General features: G+C 47.6%; 1 protein-coding gene across 1 annotated transcript in view; it reads left to right on the top strand.

Annotated features, from left to right (window-relative positions):
• The first annotated feature begins 9,105 nt into the window (after positions 1-9,105).
• Positions 9,106-9,471, top strand: part of GJC1 (gap junction protein gamma 1) — a 43,648-nt gene continuing 43,282 nt past the window's right edge. Inside the window, exon 1 of the mRNA XM_006169989.3 lies at positions 9,106-9,277. The gene's annotated coding sequence lies outside the window, so the exon portion shown is untranslated. The remainder of the gene's footprint in view (positions 9,278-9,471) is intronic.

Genomic DNA, 9,471 nt, shown 5'->3' with positions numbered 1-9,471 from the left:
CGGCAGGAAGCGAGAACCCCCCCCCCCCCCAGGGGCGATGGCCACGCAGCAGTCCCTTCTCAGGATTTTAGGCATGCGTGCACATGTGCCAAGGTGAGTCTTAAGCCCTGGGTCCAGGTCTCGAACCTCAGCTGATATGGTTGGAGTCCAGCAACGTAACCACTATGCCATCTGCTGTCCCAATACTTGTATTTCAGACCTCTTAACTATTCTTTATAGTAAGTAGCCATCTGTTCACAGGTAAAGGAACTGGTTTCAGAGAGGCAAAATGACGTATCCGAGGATCCACAGCTAGGAAGTAGCAGTGACATGATCTGAACCCCGGCCTGGTGCATTCCTATCTGCAGTACTAACTCCATAGGGCTAAGCTGAAACCCTCTCCAAATTGACACTGAAGCTTAGGAGTGCTAGCTACCAAATTAATTAGAAGAAAAAGAACTTGCAGACCAACGGGGAAAGATCAGGGTGCACTATAGAGAGTACCACTCCATCCAGGCCTCGTTCCTGCCCCAGATTCCTCTCAGTCCTGTGTGTCTGTCCTAAAGGGGCTTTTCCAGCATTGGAAGTTTGTCTAGCAGCTGATGTCCGTCTTTCTCCCCAACACTCACTGCTCTAAAAAGAGACCCAAGGTCACAGCAGCTCCCCAGGGCCTTCACATCTCCCCAACGTCCATGGGAACTCTCCTCCCAGGCTTTCACACACACCCTCCTGTGCTGCCTCTCCAGGTCCCAACAGGGGCCTGAATTCTCAAGAGATGGATAGTGTATGCCTTTGCTGGTCTAGGCTGGGGGTGGAGGGGGGATGGAAATGTTTGGATGAGACAGGGCAGGAATTAGGGTCAACCCCAGGTCCTTTAAGAACAGGGGCCAGGGACCAGCAGATGGTGTAATGGTTACATCACTGGACTCCCACATAGTTGACTGCGGTTTGAGTCCCAGATCTGCAACCTACAACTCACACCAGAAGAGTGTATGTAAGCCCAAAATCCCAAGGAGAGAATGAAGGAGAAGGGATTGTGTTGTGGCTATCCCCCCTGGGGGGTAATTTCTTGCTTTCTGTCTGTCTCTGGTGAGTGCATACACCCTATAGCAAAAAATCTCTCAAAAAAAATTAAAAAGAATAGGGGCCAGGCTATGAAGAGATGATTGCCTTCCAAACCATCTCAACTGGGAGCTGATAAAATAATATAGTGGCTATAGTTTATTGACCATGTGGGATTCAGCTACCTTAACCTCTGTGCCACCTGCTGGCCCAATTACACAGAGTATTTAATCCTCATAACTATGAGGTCGGAACTATCGTTATCCCATTTCATAGATGCCAAACAGGTTTGGGTTAAATGTCTTGCTCAGGGTCACAATAAGTGACCCAGAAGAAAGAGCAGACTTCAGCCCATTCCTAAAATTAAATCTCAGCGATAATACATGTGAAGTGGAAGAGAAGTTACAAAGTAGAAGAAACAAAATTACTTTCTATTTCAAAAACTTCCCAGAATATACAGCAACAAAAACCTCAAGGAACAGATTTCTGTCGGGTCCTGCTTCAATAAACAGATAAGATAAAACATGATAGTATCATTTTTTTTATTATGCCAGATCTTTAATGACTGTTTCCATGTCTGCATTTGTACATTAGTCATTTACTTAGTAAACCTCTTTTTCAGCCAAATCTGACCAAATTAATAGAAACCCTGAGGGGTCTAAATGAATAACGCAGACAGACTTGGTGTAGACTAGAGTCAGATGTGGGACCAATTAGCCCACAGACTGACCATGCTAAATCCTGGGCCGTGCCATTCAGTCTCAGTCCGTGTCGTCTACGCGGCGGTACCATCGGGTTGAAGGTGATGATTGTTAGATTTCCCCTGTCCGCTTCCTGCTGCCCTTCCTCCAGCATGAGCAAGTGGCAGGGAATGGGCAGCAGGCTGGGGAGGAGTGGAAAGTCCCTGACAACAGATGGGAAGGTTATCACATTCTGTGTGGTCCAGAATTCAGCACATCCTTTCTCCTCCCCTCCCCTTTACCTCCCACCACTGTTGGGCTTCTCCACACTAACTCGAAGCTTCAGGCAGGTTCTCCCTGTTGGAGGCAGGACTGGGGGCAGGGGTGACTAATTCCTGAAGCCTTGAACACAATCTGAGGCACAGCTGTGCTATATATAGCCCAAGGGAGCTCAGTGACCAGATAGGGCAGGGGAGGGACTTGGATCTTTTGCCCTGAGCTATGAGAGCTGTGAGTGAGGGGATGATGAAGAACAAACTAGACAAGGGATAGAGGATGCTCCCTGTTAGGACTGCAATGGAAAGGAACTGATTGAAGGGCTGGGAGACTCAGAAGAGAGAACACTGGGCCATGAGTGGTGTCTCGGGGACTTGCTGAGCACAGTGGGTTAACAGGAACAGGCAGGGGCAGTGGAAGTTTCCAGATAACATGGCTAAGCTGAGGCCGCCTTTAGGAGGCGCCTGGGGTGGAGAGAGTATAACATTCCTCTCCTTTTGAAAATGGGCACGGGGTGGTGGGGGGCAGCGGGTGGCATAGTGGTTAAGGCCATTGATCCCATATGACCAGCTGCACAGTTTGAGTCCCAGACCTGGCAGCTTGGTTGCATGTGTGCCCAAAATCCTGAGAGATTGTAGAGTGGCCATGCCTCCAGGAAGTTATCACTTTCCTTATCCACCCCCCTTTTTTGCAAGCATACATGCCCTATAGCAAATTTTTAAAAAGGAAAACAGATATTTGATTCCAAGGACCTTGTAGCATTTCTGCAAGGACAGCTTCAAGAGCCACAGACTTGAGGTGAGAAAAGTACCTGTGGTACCCACTAATCTTTCCAGAAAGACTGTTACCTATTTGAAAAGGTTTTAAATGGTCGTGTAAGGGACCAGCAGGTGGCATGGTGGTTAAGGTGCTGGACTCCCACATGGCTGACCATAGTTTGAGTCCCGGACCTGGAGACTTGCTTTCTCACTTTTCTTCTCTTTCTGTCTCTCTCAGGTGGGTACACATGCCCTATACCAAATTTTAAAATAATAATAACAAAAAATAAATGGGTGTGGACAATGGTAATGAAAGGCTGAATCAGACTGCAGTAAGACATGGAATCATCTGAAAGAATACTTCTGAGCTGGAGAAGACACCAGTGGGGACCCCTGTCTCATATGATAAATACTTCAGAGAGATGAAATGTTTGTAAAAGTCTATGTGCTGGGTTCTTTTGAATACCCAATTACCTGGCTTCCTTTAAGTACAGCATGGGAAGGGACTAATGTTGAGAGCCCACAAGGTTTAGGAACAACATATTTGGGATCAGCAGTTAGCGTAATGGCTATGTCGCTAGACTCCAATGTAGTGGACTGAGGTTCAAGTCCCAGACCCGGTGGCTTAAACTCACACCAGGCACATATACATGTGTGCCCAAGATCCCGAGAGGAGAATGGAGAAGGGATTGCGGCGTGACCATCCCCCCGAGGGGTGATTTCTTGCTTTCTATCCCTCTGTGTCTCTGTCTTTCTGGCGATCGAACAAAACCTCTAAAAAAAAGGAACAACATATTTGATTTCATCCTCATAATGACCCCAACAGGTAGATCTCATCCCATTTTACAGATGAGGAAATCAAGCCCCGGAGAGGTTAAACAACTTACCCAGATCACACAGCAAGTAAATGGCTATCCAACCCAGTGATATGGCTATAAATCACTTTACCCTGATGGGGCCGGCCAGGTATTGTGGTTAAAGTGCAGTATGCCCACATGGCCAACCACGGCTCAAGTCCCGGATCTCATAGCTTGAAAAATCAAACCATGTGTGTGTGCATGCTCAAAATCCTGAGACGAGAATGGAGGAGGGGACAGGACTGCAGCATGACCATCCCCTGGGGGGCGATTTCTTTCCCTCTCTGTCTCTGGTTAGTGAATATACCCTATGGGGAAAAAAACTTTTAAGAAATCATTTTACAGCAAGTTACAATTTATAATCTTGGTTCATATACATTTTTATCATCTAATTCTCACAACTACCTTAAAAATACAAGTAAATAAGAATAAAAACAGCTAGACAGGCTGGGTTTTGAACCCAAGGGTTCTAGCAAGGACCACATGCCTACCCCTCAGCTTCTCATCAGGACAGGCTCAGTCCTGGGCCAGCGACTGTGTTCTGGGTTTATCTGGGTGCCTGGTGGATGGTACCAGAGCACGTTTTTGTGTTTTTGTTTTGTTTTTAGGTTTTTGCCATAGGGCACCTTTGCTTACCAGAACCACAAAACGGGGAAGTGAGAAATCACCCTCCAGGGAGGACGGCCATAGAACAATTCCTTCACCTCCATTTCTCCTTTTAAGATTTGGGCTCGGGCCAGCAGATGGTGTGGTGAAGGGCGCTGGACTCTCCTAGATGGCCAACAGTAGTTCAAGTCCTAGACCTGGTGGCTTGCTCTCTCACTTTCCCTCTCTCTGTTTCATCAAACTGAAAAATAATAATTAATAAATTTAAGTTAAAATAATTCTAAAAAAAAGATTTTGGACTCACATGAACATACATCGCACCATGTGTTTTGGGTTTTTGTAAAAAGAGATTTTTGCTATAGGGCAGATGTGCTCAGCAGAGAGACAGAAAGTGAGAAATCACCTCCCGGGGCGCTGGCCACTCTGAAATCCCTTCTCCTCCATTCTCCTCTCAGGATTTTGGGCACACACCCATATGTGTCTGTTGTGAGTTTTAAGTTGCCAGGTTCAGGACTCAAACCGCAGTTGACTACTTAAAGAGTCCAGTGACGTAACAATTATGCCATCTCTTGGTCCCCACTTTGCATGTTTTTCAAGCTGCTGGGTCTGGGACTTGAACCACACAACTGGCCTTAACCACGACATCACCTGCTGGTCTTAGTGCAGGTGCTTAACTTTCCTCAACCCTTCTTCCCCACCCCCAACCCTTGCACATACTACACCTACCTCTCACTCTTACAAGAAAATCAACCTTAATTTAAAATCCAATGTTAGTGTGCAAGAAACTGCTAACAGGGCTCTGGGAGACACCTGGTAGAGGGTCATCTTACTGTTTTTTTCCTATAGTACATGTATTACATAGTAAAAAATATTTTCTTGACAATAAAAAGAAATCTGCTTTAGCCAACATCCCTGTTGGCAAGGGCAGACAGAAGCGGTATAATGTGTCCCACAGGTTAATTGAAACTGCTGGGGATTAGCGGAGAGGAAGGGCGGTTTCTGCTATGAACCATCCTCCCACTAGCAACAGCAAGAGCAATTCCTCCTCCCCATCCAGCCAGTCCGGGGCAGGCAGGACTCCCTGTTGCCAACAGGGAGCATTCCCAAATCCTGTTCTCTGGGACTCTGTTTCCATCTTCCAAGACAGAGGAATCTGCTCAGAGTTTACCGGCCAAGTGGGGACCCTGGAAAATGTGTAATGGAAACAGTGACACACTGCAGCCTTCAAGTTGACCCTACTGTTCCCAAACCACAGAGCCCCAGGGTGACTCTCAAGTTCTCAAATGGGTTTTGATCCTTTCCTGCCTAGGCCCCATGTGAATAGAAAGGGATGTGGTTCTCACAGCACCAGAACAGACTCCACCACTCTCTGCCAGAAGCTAGAAACCAGGCTCATGGCCCTGTTTGAAACTTGGGGCCCTTTTCCCCCCTTCCCTCCAATAGTTTTCTTTCTTTCTTCTAGGAATGGTGAGGCTTCACTTGCTCAGCATATATTTGATCTACTATGCGCTGAGCTCTGTTCTAAGAGCTAGGAAGTACTTGGGACCAGCAGTTAGAGTAATGGCTATGTCACTGGTCTCCCACGTAGTCGACCGCGGTTCGCGTCCTAGGCCCGGTGGCTTAAAACTCATGCTGGGTGCATGTGTGTGCGTGCCCAAGATCCTGAGAGGAGAACGGAGGAGAAGGGATTGTAGCGTGGCCATCCCCCCCTGGGGGGTGATTTCTTGCTTTCTGTCTGTCTCTGTCTGTCTGGCGAACACATGCGCCCTATAGCAAAAACCTCTCAAAAAAAAGAGCTAGGAAGCAGTGCCTCTTTCTTCAGGGAGCTTATATTCTAGCAGATACCCTGGTTTTCTCTGGACCCTGCTTAACATCTGGGCCTAAGAGCCTCCGGCCCAGTTTTCTGTCTTCAGTTTCCCTACCTGTAACGGAATGAAAGAATGTCACTGGCTAACAAGGTGATAGAACACAGAAAGAAGAGTCTGGTCTAGGACATAAGAGTCTTAAGTTGTATTTCTGGTTTTTAAACCATCTACAGGTGAAACAACTTAGCTTCCTTGGGTCTCCTTTTTACCATCTTTAAGGTTACTTAGCTAGCAGGTGGCATAGAGGTTAACGCAAATGAATCCCATATGGCCGACTATGTGGTCTGAGTCCCAGATATGGCGTTAGTTATTATTATTTTTCAAATTATCTATTATTATTATTCAATTTGACCAGAGAGAGTAATAATGAGAAAACAAGCCACCAGGTCCAGGACTCAAACTATGGTTGGCTATGTGGGAGTCCACTGCCTTAACCACCATGCCACCTGCTGGCCCCACATTATTATTTTAAATTAAATAAGTAATTTTTTAAAGAAAGAATACAACAGGGAGCCAGTGGGTGGCACAGTGGTTAAGGTACCCAGATCCTACATGGCTGACTGCACTGTTCAAGATAGTGGGTGCATGTGCATGCATGCCCAAGATCCCCAAAGGAACAAAAACATGGAGAAGGGATGGGACCAGCAGTTAGCGTAATGGCTATGTCGCTGGACTCCCACGTAGTCAAGGAGTTGCGTCCCGGACCCGGTGGCTTAAAACTCACGCCGGGCGCGTGTGCGTGTGTGCCCAAGATCCCGAGAGGAGAATGGAGGAGAAGGGATTGCGGTGTGGCTATCCCCCCTGGGGAATGATTTCTCGCTTTCTGTCTCTATGTCTCTGTCTGTCTGGTGAGCGCATGCGCCCTATAGCAAAAACCTCTCCAAAAAAAAGAAAAGAAAAACATGGAGAAGGGATTACAACATAACCATGCCGCATGAGAGGTGCTTTCTCACCTATCTCTTGTTCACTGGCTCGCTCTCAGCAAGTGCACGTGCTCTCTGGCAAAATTAAAACAATGACAACAAAAAATAAACAGGAGTATCCCCTGGACACTCCCCTCATTCCCTCTTCCAGTAACTACCCTGCCTGCTAGGAAACTACTTCCCTTCTTCCTTTTTAAATTTTATTTATTGTTATTCAATTTGCTATATGGCATGGGCACTCACCAGAAAGAGACAGACAGAGAAAAACAAGTGAGAAAGCAAGCCACCAGGTCCAGGACTCGAACAGTGATCTGCCATATGTAAATCTAGCACTTCAACCACCACGCGATCTGTTGGCTTCCCACTGTCCTTATTTCTAACAGCACAGATTAGTTTTGCCTGGTTTGAACTCTATATAAATGGAAACTTTTGTGAGTTTCATCTGTTGGGTGTAATTACCGATTGTTCATTCTCATGGCTGAGGGATGCACCGGTATGTGACTGTAACATCAGTACCCGTTCTCCAGTTGACTGGCACTTTTGGGTAGTTTCCCAATGTTTTTTTGGCTTGGGAAAAGTTTTTTTGGCGATTACAGATAGAGCTGCTATGAATAACTCTAGTGCACAGTATTTGGTAAACATATGTACATATTTCTGTGGAAATCCTTTGGAACCAAGCCGTAGAGCAGTCATAGGTTCGTCATTAGTAAATATCACCAATGTTCCAGAGTGACCTGTATCTTTACACATCTGCAAGCTGTGAGAGTTTTAATCAACATGTATGAGACGTTGCCTCCTGGGTTAAGTTAGCTGTTCTTTATTCATATTTCCAAGTATTTACGAGGTCTTCACAATTGTCATTTAAAATACATCTACAGAGATAAAATGATGAAGGGGGACAGACTCGGGCACTACAAAAATGGCAGAAAGCATTTAAATATTCAGAGGCTAAGCAGGTAATGAAAGTGAGTCAAGCGACTCAGTGGGGACCATGCCTGCCCTGGATAAACAAATGTTACTCAGAAGTGGCTGCCACGTGAAAATAGAGGCTTAAAGTGAGCATTATTTACTTTTTACTTTTTAGAAGCCGGAAATCCTGGGAACCAGCAGTTAGCATAATGGTTATGTCGCTGGACTCCCACGTAGTTGACCGCGGTTTGCGTCCCAGGCCTGGTAGCTTAAAACTCACGCCGGGCGCCTGTGCGTGGGTGCGCAAGATCCCGAGAGGAGAATGGAGGAGAAGGGGTTGTGGCGTGACCATCCCCCCTGGGGGGTGATTTCTCGCTTTCTGTCTCTATGTCTCTCTCTGTCTGGCAAGCGCACGTGCCCTATAGCCAAAACCTCTCCAAAAAAAAAAAAAGAAGCCGGAAATCCAAATTTTCAGGGTTTAGCTTCATATTTTGGTGGTGGAGGGGGGTTGTTATAGGGCGCGTGAGCTCGCCAGAAAGAGAGAGACAGAGAGACAGAAAGCTATAAATCACACACACACACACCTCGGAGGGATGGACACGCCGCAATCCCTTCTCCTCCATTCTCCTCTCAGGATCTTGGGCACGCACGCACCCTCGACCGGCGTGAGATTTTAAGCCACGTCTGGGCCTAGGTCTAGAACCGAGGTCAACTACATGGGAGTCCAGCGACATAGCCATTAGCCAACTGCTGGTCCCTAGCTTCATATTTTTAGAAAACACCAAAGAGAACTTTTCAGTGGGTCAGGTGCTCAGCCCTCGACTTTCAACCTCTGGCCTAGCTAGCTCACAGAGGTTGGCTTCGGGTGGGGAGTTTGATGTGCAGCAAGTCACCTCACTTGTTAGAGCTTCTTTTCCTCTCTGATCAAAAGGGTAAAATAAAAGCCGATCCATCAGTAGTGTGACGCTCAAATGAGGTAACTCAGGAGCGCAGGAATTGTGGGACACTTGGGAGTTTTCAGTTTCTTACCAAGGAGTCTAAAAGTAGAATTCCAGTGCACGCAAAGGTTTAGAAAGACCTTGGAATGGAATCCTGCAGGGATGCAAAGAGTTAAAGGAAATGGCCTAATAGGGTCTTGCTAATCCGAGAAGTCGAGGACCTCCAAAGTCTCTAGAACGCCACTAAAAGCCACGACTCAAAGAAGCTACGATGGTAGTCCCCGCGAGGGCCGGTGGGACCCTCTAGTACCTGTAGAGCAGAACGAGTATCGAGCATCGGCCGGGCATACCGTTACTCCGGACCAAGGCCTGGCCGAGCGCCGAGGACATGTCCCGGCTTCTCCGGCCAACCTAGCATACCCAGGTGAGGCGCGTCCCGGCGCCGCACTCTTGCAGCTGGAGGGCTGCGCTGCCCAGAGCTAGGCTGCGCCCACCGGCTCCAGACCCCGAGCGGTGGAGTCCGACACGCGCCGCGTCCTCGCCGCGTCCCGCGCCGTCCGGGAGTGCGCGCGGACCAGGCCACAGAAAGTTGGCGCTCGCGCCGCCGCCCGCGCGCTC

This window comes from Tupaia chinensis, unplaced genomic scaffold (assembly GCF_000334495.1).
Source record: "Tupaia chinensis unplaced genomic scaffold, TupChi_1.0 Scaffold148004_1, whole genome shotgun sequence".
NCBI classification, from domain to species: Eukaryota; Metazoa; Chordata; class Mammalia; order Scandentia; family Tupaiidae; genus Tupaia; species Tupaia belangeri.
This window is presented reverse-complemented; position numbering and strand designations above follow the sequence as displayed.